The sequence below is a fragment of the Papilio polytes genome, unplaced genomic scaffold (assembly GCF_000836215.1).
Source record: "Papilio polytes unplaced genomic scaffold, Ppol_1.0 DF824157.1, whole genome shotgun sequence".
Classification (NCBI taxonomy): domain Eukaryota; kingdom Metazoa; phylum Arthropoda; class Insecta; order Lepidoptera; family Papilionidae; genus Papilio; species Papilio polytes.
Window position 1 is genome coordinate 452,362 of NW_013525047.1, and position 12,413 is coordinate 464,774.

The following is a 12,413-nucleotide window of genomic DNA, read 5'->3' on the forward strand; positions in this document are numbered from 1 at the left end:
GGTACAGGGCTCGTAATTACAATAACACTTATTGTTCGCTTTAACATTCAGAAACGATAATAAGCAGTAAATACAGACGCTTTGTTTTACATTTGTTTAACTGTCGCTTTTTCTTAATTGTTTTATCGATATGAATGTCATTATTCCGCGTGGTTTTACTCGATTTAAATGGATATAGGAAGCCATTCTTTATTAACTAGCTTTCGCCCGCGACTCCGTCAGCGTGGAATTAAAAATAAAAATAAGTAGTCTGTGTGTTCTTCAGACTATCCTCTATATCTTTGCTACTTCATCGAAATTTGTTTAGACATACATCCATCTAAACTTTCGCATTTAAAATACAACATTAGAAGGATTTTTACATCGTAATAAGTACATAGCTGTCGGGGTACTGCAGTGCCTCCATATTATATAGATAATTATTATTTTGTTTCAATTATCTGTAACTTAAAAGTAAAAAATACATTACTGAAAATTTCACCGACGTTAAGAAAAAGTTAAAATGGGAATTCTAAGTACACTAAGATTCATTAAAACAGCTTCCGCGAACATTTAATAAATCTTTGCGTTCAATTTAAACTACCTTTGTTCTGTTCGCGTTTGACGTTTGATTACATTCGCGACACGCATTCCGACCCTGTCTGACGCGAGGAACGACCAAGTCTGACGCGACGACCAAACAAATTACTCTTTAAGCGGAAACAACATTGTTTCAATAATATACAATGCTTTGCTTCTTGTTAATGCTTTTTGGTGAATTCTTAACCTTTTGGCAACCATCGTTGAGTTTTTACTCGTATTTTAACTGGAGCATACGTCGGTCGTAAAAACCAATAGAACAGCGGATGCTCACAGAACATCAAGAGACATTGTACATATTTTTACAACCTTACGAGGCAATGAAAATTTATTTCGTAACGTTGGAATAGTGCGCAGGAAGTCCGACATAAGTCTTGTTTACCGAAATGCATCTGGTTGTGTCTAAATTTAACATCACACCTGGCCGCAGGGTTAAACACCGAGGCCGAAGTCTGTTTAGTTTCAACGCATAGCTAGATGGAAAGAGTAAACATTTGAGATCGAGCAAAATCATCATGCCTTTATCCCTACGGAGGGTCAGCACAGTATGCGCTGCTCTTCCATACATATTATATCTGAATCCACTCCTTTCTTAAGCATCCTCTTTCATACAATCCATACTTTCTTCTGTCTTCCTCTACCTTTGTAGCCACATTCAATCGTAACACTTTCTGGTTTATCTCTCTTGTCGCATATCATGTCCTTACCACAGTAACCTCTTGCTTGTCAAATAGAATTTGTATAAGATTGTTGCAAAATACTGTAAGGAAAAGTTTTGAAAGCACCACATTATTTAAATAAATATTAAATTATGTACAATTAACACTTTGAATGCTTTCAGATAACGAGGTTACCGTGTTGACAACAGTAACAAGCAAACACGGATTAACATTCGAGAATTTCAGAAACGGATTGTTTGGACTACTCATGCTAATCCTGTATTGACATACTCTGAATGAGTTTGTGATTCAATGCGGATATGTTTGATTTTTAATTAAATTTCGACTTGAACGCACAGTCCATCTTAAATAGGTAATTGACAGTAACATACAATTTAAAATTTTACTAATACGTATTATAAATACGAAAGTTAAGATGACTGGATGTTTAAAAGAAAATACCCAGAATTAACCGGAACAAACGCGGCTTACGGACAGACAGACAGAAAAAAATTTTCAAATGCGATTTTCGTTATAAGCACCGCAAATACACCATCTTCTCAAAATCAGATTTTTCTATTGATATTACAAACAGTCACTCTAGACTATATATGTAGACCATAGTCTGAAAAAGGCTACCATTTTTTTATTTCGCGCGAAAAACCAGACAAAAGCACATAATTAAAAAAAATGAAAACGTTGTAGGTACAAAATACATAACTTACATATTTATAATTAATTTATTATTGATCTATGATACATATATTTATGTATTTATTAGTTAATGTCAGTTAAATGCCACCAGTCATTATGTTATTACCGCGAAGGTCGATCGATACCGGTCTCTGATAATCTAATTACTAGATGTACATAAGCCTAGCCTTATATACCTTTGTTATGTGAATTAAATAATTAAATTATATATAAGCCATTAATTACATAGCAATGGTATTACAATTCAATTAGAAAGGCTTAAGTAATTATAGTATTTACTACAATTATGCCATGATCTTTTTTGTTTGAATTCGTGAGTTTACACTGCGGATCACGGTACAAAAACATCTAGTCATTTCTGTCATTTTGTTTGAGAAAAACAAAGATAACAACGTTTTAACATTTTTATTTCGTAGTGGAAACTTATCTATACAGCGTCCTGTGAGAAATCTTTTATTATTATCACCAGCTTACTGCACGTCCCCACCGAGGGGCTCGGAGCCTACCCTAATAAGGGGAGACTAGGCCATAGTCAACCACGCTGGCCCAATGCGGGTTAGTTGACTTCACACATATCTTTGAATTTCTTCGCCGATACGTGCAGGTTGCATCACGATGTTTTCCTTCACCGTAAGAACGTCGGGTAAATTATGTACATATGAAAATTCGAAAAATCGTAAATCACATTGGTACATGGCGGGCTTCGAACCCAAGACCTGTAGATTACAAGTCAAGTGTTCAAACCACTGAGCCACCGACGCTCAATACGAGAAATCTTACTTCTTAGTAATATTATAAATGCGAAAGTTTGGATGTGTTAGTTTGTAGCCTAAACTGGTGATCGGATCAGGATGAAATTTGGTATAGATGTAGATAATATATATAAACTACAAATTAATGTTTTAATTTCGCGGACAATCGCGGGCCAAAGGTAGTCTGTCATAAAGTTTTGATAGTGTATGACGTCACCATTCGTATGACGCAACTTTGGCATTATAACTACGTGACAATTTCCACAATTGAGATAACGATCAATTGTACATTATTTGAGCGTATTTACACCTTGGACTGAACTATCGCACAACTGTTTAGTCTTGCATTGATTCCTAGCTTACATGGAGGTAAGTACACTACTCGATTTTTAGTTGCGTAACAATCGACAACAGTTTGCGATGGTTTAGTCAAAGCGCCTGCTTTAAGGTTTTAGTAACATCTAAACCCAACCCTATTGTCACATGTTTCCCACAACACGTTACAATCTTATTTTGTAACAATACAACGTAACTTCATATTTACTGTTACGAAATTCTACACTTTCGTTGACATTTGCGGCTTGATTAGGATTTACAGCCGTTTGTTATTACAAAGTGTTATTGTTTTGGTTTAGATATGTATTTTATTGCTGGTATATTAGTCGTTAGTGTGATTAGGAATGCATTATCGAAATACAATCACTCAGTTATTTGATAGTTTTGAACTGAGTGATGATTAAAAAATATATTAGGTCTTCCGATTTAATCGACATTTAAAATGTTTTAATGTATTTAAATAACTCAAAAACTACTGGGCCAATTTTAAAAAATTTTTCACCGTTAGAAAGATAATTTATCTGTGAATAACATAGGCTATATATTTTTTTACGCGGGCGAAGTTGCAACAACTAGTAATAAAATAAATTGAAACTTCAGCAACCCTGCATGAGTTAAAAGTTTTTTTTTTTAATTATAATGAATCAAATAAGAGCAAAGGTAAGTAATCCAGCATTAAACGAAATTAAAATTACATCCCGTCTTGATAATTTCAATATAAATTAAATTGAAATCAGATATGTATATCGAAGGAAACGTGGCTAAAGTAACGGTATATTGACGGAGCGATCCTTCAAAATTATCTCATCGGACGTCATCTTGTAAGCTTCGAGTTTATCACACTTCCTGATACGATATTGGAATTCAATATTATTTGGATACTAGCTTCCGCCCGCGACTCCGTCCGCGTGGTAATAATAAAAACAAAAAAGTAGCCTATGTGTTCTTCAAGACTGTCCTCTACATCTATGCCAAATTTCAACCGGATCCGTTCAGCCATTTAGGCTACAAACTCTAATAATAAGAATAACTAAGTATCCATGAATATGTAAAAAAAAGGGAAAAAATTGTATTTTTGTATGTACTCGATCAAACAAAGGGCCGATTTAAAAAATTCTTTCACCATTAAAAGCTACGTTATCAGTAACATTGGCTTTTTATTATGTTTTTAATTACACGGGGAGGAAGTCGCGAGCAAGAGCTAGTCATACTATAAAACAAACTAGCTTCAAAATGCCTGTCCCTATTTGTATAGATCTTTAAAACTACGCAACCGATTTTGATGCAATTTTTATTATATATATATAGTGATTCAAGATAAAGTTTTGTATATAAATACATGTATAATATAGTAGAGAAATACTACTAATTTTTCAATGTATTGTAAATAAACATTTTCATATCAACATTGGACCCGTGCAAGAAGCCTTCAATTATAAATTAACTGTTTCAGTTTCAGAATAAATTAAAAATAAAATTTGGTACCAGTTTTTAGATTCAATTACTTACCCAGTAGCGCCATCTACCGTCATATATCACCAACAAATCGAGGCCAATAATAATTATACCCTCTTATCGTGACAGCAAACGAAAGCGATGCCTATTGTCTAAACAGTAGATATCAATTTTCATCATCAAGAAATTATAATATCTGTTATTAGAAATCATAGTACGATTGTCTAAAGAGAAAGTATCAGATTTCAGGACGTTACGATACTAATGGTTACCATTTCAGATGACATTTCTGTTAGAAATCTAGAAACGGTAGCTTGCTTTATTCTTAACTGATCTCAATGAAAACAAAAACATTCAAGTAATATGCCATAACTAGCTGTTACCGAGCTTCTTCATCCGCATGAAATTATGAAAATTTTATTTGATTGTTTACATTTGTCAAATTCTTAAAAGCAGTCAAAATGACATGACATGACAAACCTTACCAATCTTTCTTTCTTGATGTTGGCAGCAACTTTTGGTCTCTTTCCCACATTTGGGTTTTTATCCAAAATATTTACACCCTAAGTTTAATGGCGTGAAAATATATAGCCTAAAGCGTGACTTAAGTGTAGAGCTTTCTATTAAAAAAAAGAATTATTCAAAAATATGCTGTAGTTGCTGAGATCTTAGGCAACAAAGAAGTGTGTGTTTACACTTTATTATAATAGTATAGATGTATAGATTAGCAGCCAGAGATTGTTGATCCCAACTATGTGGCAACACTTGATACTGAGTTGCCAGTTACCAGTTGCCACCGTCCAACAAATGTTTAATGTCATCTCGGAACAGAAAGTCCACCTTTCAAGGTGTCATTTGTTTCGTAAATTGAATAAATTATCCAATAAACAGAATGCATGACGTAAATCTGCTATTCGATTTTTTTACTCGAATGAATCGATAAAGGTTATCGATATAAATCCGATTCTTTGTTCCATTCGTTGTCAACGACACCCACGAGCCTTACGTCATTCGAGACATATCGATTTTATTCTCAGAAAACGTATTTATTATTCCCGTACATAATAAACCTCCTTGCACAATTTTCAATTATTAAAACTTTATAGCATTATCGCTCTAAAGACAATAGTGGTAAGTATCGGAATTGAGTGATCGTTTGCCAAATTTGGGTAATGTTAATCGGCCGGGTCGGACTTAACTGTTTTAAAGGCCGTGTCGGATCGGGGATCGATGTCAGAGATTTAATTATTATGTCCGTAAACTCGACTCCTGTGACAACGTGACTCAGAAAATTTTAAAGTAGAATTCTTGAGGAAAAAATTTACTTTTTTAATTGCTTTTTAATTTATTTCTACGACGGTATGTTGGTACTCTCTTCCAAGAGCGATGTCTAAACCAGATTACAAATACATCTACTACAATACAATTTACTATTATTTACTTTGACCATTCCAATTAAGGACTAAGCTTGTGCTGGAATATGGTTCACGACAATAGTCGAATGACGGGATTCATACCCTCGACCTCATGATCGGTGGTCCGTACCCCAAATTACGTCATAGTTTGTACTAAAAATATCCGTCTATGATATTTCCATACTATATTAATATGTCAGTAAAATTTAATTGTGGTAATAACGTCTGCCAGACGTTAGCAAACGCCTGATTAATCAAATGAAAATATATTAATAACTAGATAGTTTATTACAGGCCAAAAAAATTACTAGATAAAGTCATTGCAAAGTCAACGTTCATTTGTTTTAGTATTTCAATGAGGTCAAATTCTAAACGTTATTTTTTTTAGATTACCTTTTTTGTTTTTGTTCATGTGGAATTAAAAAAAAAACTTGTCTTCTTTTGTTCTACATGTGTGCCAATTTTTTTCAAAATTCGTTAAGTCCTTTTATACGAGTAAGTAGAAACATCCATCCATCTAAAATTGATATTAATTTTCAAATACAAACTCTGAAATTAATTCGTATTACAAACATCGTTATCTTAGGACAAGTTATTTATATGTTTTACATAGATAAAACAGAGATTTTCACACGTAACACTATCAACCGGATACTTGAGTATAGCGGAAATTAAACCGTAACTTACAAGTATAGTATTCAAGTATATTAAGCGATGGTCACTAAATATGGGACCACTGTCCACTAACTTAGCAGTTCAGTCCGTTCAGTTATTACTAACACTTAAAGAAATCTTACTAATATTATAAATGTGAAAGTTTAGGTCGATGGATGTTTGTTAGAGTTTGTAGCTTGAACGGCAGAACGGATTTCGCTGGAATTTGGCATATATGTAGAGGATAGTCTGGAAGAATACATAGGCTACCCAGTTTTGTTTTTTTATAATTTCACGCGAACGGAGTCGCGGGCGTCAGCTAGTAATTTAATAATTCAATTAGATTATCGAAAATGGCTATTTAGACTTATTACAACGATAGACCTGAATTTCGATAAAACTATAGACAGAAAGAGAAATATCGACTGTCAAATATCACTGTAGACTCCAATCGCGTTGAAAGGACTATAACCTCAGATCAAATCAATGCGGAAGTAAACGGTAAAGTAAAATTTAAAGGCATTTCCTGCAAAACACTGACCGATATTCCGCATCGGAAACCACAGTATAAATAAACAGCCGGACAATTCAAATAAACTCAACACAAAAACCGTAATACCGATGACAAAAAGATTACCAGACAGCGTCAGTAAACATGCCACTGTATTCACGAACATGGTTATCGATGTCGATATTTGGTTTTATCGATAAGTAGGGATGTGCAATTTCGTTTTTAAACTGTATTTTTCCTTGGATTTCCAAATTAAGGTGTTCTCTTTAACGGTTTTTGATCTTGGAAGCTACGCCTCGTTCCGCTGATCTGACAGATGTCAAAATTTAAATTGAATTTCAAGTCAAAGCGTGAACATTTAAGACATATTTATGTCGTTTCAGTATTCTACTGTTAGTTAATATAATTAGAAATGTTTAGCTGACTACTTCTTTTACTGTACTACATGTCATACATATTAGGTAAACTAGCCAGTTGCACGCGACTTCATCCCCGTAAAGTTCAAAATAAAAAGCCTATGTCACACACTAATAACGTAGTTTTTGAATGGTGTAAGAACTTTTAAAATTGTCCCAGTAGTTTTTGAGTTATTTCAATAATACAAAAATACAAATCTTTCCTTTTTATAATATTAAGTATAGATTAACTTACTGAAGGTAAAGGGACGGTCTTATCATCAGCTTTCCTTTGTCCCTAAAGAGTGTGGTCACAGTATGTGCTGCTTTCACACATCTCTAACAGCCATCATATCTGAAGGCTCTCCCTTAAGCATATCCTCTTTCACACAATCCATCAATACTTTCTTGGATCCTCTACTTTGTAGCCATTCAATCTTAATTTCTTGTTTGTAGTCAGTCTTAAGCCGTAACATATGTTTTACGTGATTATTCGACCACATGAGTATAAAAATTACAATTTAATTGTATGTAAACGAGACATTTGGCAGAGAAAGTTGCAATATATCGCTTTTGGATAATAAAGATTGTTTCCGACGGTAATTTATGTAATTCCGAGAGAATACGGCGATATCTTACGATATTCGATTTGGCCACGTTACGCTACATAAAGTTGAACATAAACTTCAAGTGAAATCAGGTTAGGCTCTAAAATACATTGAAATCTATATTTGGAGCTTTACAAGAAAATTTTAGTGTCAAGATTGTCGAAACGAGATCACAATTTCAATAATAATCCGCCACTAACATTTCTCCTTTCGTTTTTGATAAATAAAGTAAAAACTGGATTGAATTTAAAAATTCCGTCCCCATTAGAATACTACATCCTTGAGTTATATGAGGCTTATACCAAAAAAATCGCATTATTTGCCTCCTATGCGAAGCCGCGGCAATTCAATAGTATACAAGTCTTCAGAATTTTAAGTTAAACTTTTTGAATATTAAAATATTTTAACATTATCTCCCTGACTTATGCAAGCTATGTAAGGGCCCCTCAAGTTTTCATCTTCTAGATCAGTCTATCTGTCGTCACTCCCTTTTTGTCACCTCTCCCCATCCCTTCTAGACCTACATCTAGCAATATTATTAACAAAATCTGTTGTCCATAGAATGCAACCGTATTACTCGTAACAAAACCGGTCGCATAATTACAAAGATATTGTCATAAAGGACCAACAGATTACGAACGCCTTTCAAGTCCCAAGTTCGAGGCAAGGTCGGCCCCTGCCTGAGGTACTGATCGCAAAAAACGACATAAGAAAAACAGCTATGGAAAAAAATGAACGCCCTTGTACAATTGAATGTTACATGATGGAAAATAGCAACATTATAAAATAATATAATGAATAAAAATTTAACATACCTATATAAAATTTAAAAATCTGAATTTAATACCATTTTGAACATTGTTAACACAGTAAGTGAAAATATAAAGTTAATGTTGAACAAAAAGGGTCGACTCGGGCGCCATCTGTCGTCTTTACCCCACAACCAGGTGTCTCGTTACAACCGAAACAGGACAGATTCTATACCACACACGTGACCAAAAACTGACTGAAAAGTAATTTGTAATTAGACACTGAATAAATACTAACGAAATCATTCGAAATAGGGCACTTTAAATACTTAAGATGACCCCTATAAGAAAGTTGTTGCTGAAATCGGAAAACAAAAATGCTAAAATAAAGTGGAATGCAGACTTTGGACAACTGGATAGAGCGGCGAATAGACAAGCGGATGTTTATTATAGTTTGTTGGCTAAACCGCTGAACGGATCTCGATGAAATTTGGCATTAGATGTAGAGAGTAGTCTGAACATTGGCTACTTACTTTTCTTAGTTCCAAGCGGACGTAGTCAGGCGAAAGCTAGTGGTACATTAAAAAAACGTTTAAGAAAAATATGTCTATGCGAAAAATGTACTTACGTTTTAGTTACGTGCAGATATAATCTGATTATATAAAATAAATGCTGACCATACGTTCTGTCCCTTCTATTTACTTAATAGCCTTCAATGTAACAATTACTTAGGCCACAGCTTAAAATAACCAGTAGTATAACTAAAATAAAAATCAGAGAAAAGTATTTAACATAAAAAATATGATTGAAGACCAGTAACCTACTTTCTGTTTCATATTTGTTATAGCAATTCTCGTTATTAAAATATTTCTTATTGTAAAGAAGAAAATTAGTCCTGACGTCACCTCTTTATCTGACAGCTGTCAAATTCATTAAATGTAATGGAATAGCGCGCAATCCTGGCGGGATATCTAGTTTTGAGTTTTTTTTAATCAATCACATTAGTACCAACTGTATTAATTGTTAAAAATGGCAAAGAATCGTAAAAAAAAGTTGTAATTTCTAAAGAAAACGCAGTGATCTGCAATGGTCATACTGTGTTTGATTGCTCTGTGGCGTTACCTTAATAGCAAGGTAAATAGCTCTGCCCTTGTTATTTAATAGGCTACCGATCGGCCAAGTGCAATATTTAAATTATAACTGTACTTAAACTTTTTTAAATTTAACCCTTTTCTTGGTAGTGTATCTGTAGAGATACATCAATTTTTTTTTCTAAACACTTTAGGTCATCAAGGTTAAGTGCTATGAATATTATTTTGATATTTGAAAAAATAAAATTCTGCCAAGTTAAGGGTTAACGAGAGATTAAAGTAAAATTTATAATTTGTAAAACTTATTTTTTTAATACTAATGTTATATGAATTTGCTCAAATTTTCAAAGCTGTTTTAAAATTGTAAAATTAATCAATTAAATTGTTAAACTATCACTTGAAATATTAATTTTAACTTCTATAAACGCTTGATATTTTTTATTCTACTTAGGGCCTGTCCCACCACTTGGTGATAGAGGCTCGGATAGTTTAAAAATAACCACACTGTCAGATAAGGTAACAAAATCCGATATTTCCATCACACATTTTACACGTTAGATTGTTATCAGACAATTTACAATTTGGTGGGACAGGCCCTTAATCTATGATAGGTACTCTATCACAGTGGGAATTTACTTCAATAAACGTATGTTTAAATAGGTCTAATATGAATAGATTAGCATCATGATAAAATTACAAAACGCGAACTGTATGTCAAGGCGAAATTAGAATCGATTCGCGAATTTCGCAAAAAAAATATCGATAAAAAAATCGATTACGCGACACCGGCCGGACCATAAAAGAAAACTCTTCGCTTTGACCATTTGACACGCAGACTGCGTTAATTTGTGATTTTGGTAGAAAAAACAATGCTGCCAGCAACAAAAAGTGTAATTTTATAATACAACAATGAAAATGTCTATAGGCCGGTTTATTTTTAGATTTAAAAACGATCCGTTTCTACGCGTGGAAAAAAGCATAGCCTATGTTACTCACGGATAACGTAGCTTTTTAATAGTGTAAGAATTTTTAAAATCGTCCCATTAGTTTTTGAGTTATTCCAATACATACAAAAATCCAAATGTTTCCTCTTTATAATATTAATATAAAAGTTTAGAAGAAAAATATCATGTATGGTAACTCATATAAAAGTAAACTTACCGTATATTTTTAATGTTTCATTCATTTTTACAAAATATTAACTAATACAAATCCATTACTAAACTTTATGCAACTTTTACATTTTTATTCTGACAGTTGCCGTCACATTTCATTGTTCAAAACATTATCTTCGTGAGAAAATGGTAGCTGTAATAATGTTAATTGTCTGTTAAATTAACGAATAATTACGATAAGCGAGAGTGGAGGAAAATCTTATTACAAAAATTTTTATACTACATTCTGTGTTTCATTAACATACTTATTCGCATTTATGAAGTTAAAAGCAAAATTTTATTAAACAAATATAAAAATACACTCACATAAGCCGAATGAATCCGAAATTTCAAGGTCATAAAGATATCAAAACATGCTGTAATTTAGTTGTATTTAAAACGATTTATTTTTATGTCCACCCAAGAAATGTCTTACTAGAATTGAGTAGCTAAATTATCACTAAGATAACTGTGGATTAGTGCAGGAAAACGCTAAGGGATTGGTTAAACCATTTAAAGACCGAGTGAAGCGTACCTATGTTATTTGTATGAATTTGGTGAAAAAAATAACAGCTCGCCACGTCGGCTCATCCCAAACGCAGGTAACCGTTTCGCGCGATCATCTTCCAAATTGCTTCAAAAGAAAACAACTTTCTGCGATGCCGTAATCAATCTTTAACCACTACCTTCGGCTGTAAAATGTTTGAATTCAACCAAAAGTTGGTCAATTCTACAACATCGAATCATTCGTATCTAGAACGAACTAAAATATGCTCTAAATTACTCCAAATAAATTAGAAATGAGGCTCAAGTATACAAAACAGTTCTGTGTCCAATCAATCGAGACGACAGGTTTTTTTCCGCGAATACGCACATCTTAGAACGACAAACTATGGTAGGAAAGTACAGTTAATAAGTTTTGAATACTCACTCGACGTAGTTGTTTAGATGGGTGGGGTGTATTTTTTCTAACACTGTCATTAACTCACGAGTTCTCAGTTCACTTTAATGCACAAAACGTTTTTTATACGGGCGTTTTACTCACAAGATAGTTCTATGATGCGGTAATGTCGAGCACTTTGTGTACCTTACGTGTATGCAACGCGGCGGCTCGCGGCGGACTGACGCGGGCGGTGGGCGGCGAGGCACGGCTTCGTCAGCGGTCACATCTCCCACTCACAAAATACGCTCAATTCAAAGAAAGAAATGTTATTTTACAATATTTTAATGTATTATTTACCATATATTAGATTTAGATAACAATCCGGCGTATGAATGAAAGTAAATATGAATGAATCTTATTTTAAAAGTTAGTGACTATTTTCGATGACGAGTTCTATT

At 33.5% G+C, this 12,413-nt stretch overlaps 1 protein-coding gene across 4 annotated transcripts in view; it reads right to left on the reverse strand.

Annotated features, from left to right (window-relative positions):
• LOC106111688 overlaps positions 1 to 12,196 on the reverse strand; it is a 108,826-nt gene extending 96,630 nt beyond the window's left edge. For all 4 annotated transcript variants that reach the window (XM_013293832.1, XM_013293834.1, XM_013293833.1 and 1 more), the window contains exon 1: positions 12,004 to 12,196. The gene's annotated coding sequence lies outside the window, so the exon portion shown is untranslated. The remainder of the gene's footprint in view (positions 1 to 12,003) is intronic.
• Positions 12,197 to 12,413: the final 217 nt, after the last annotated feature.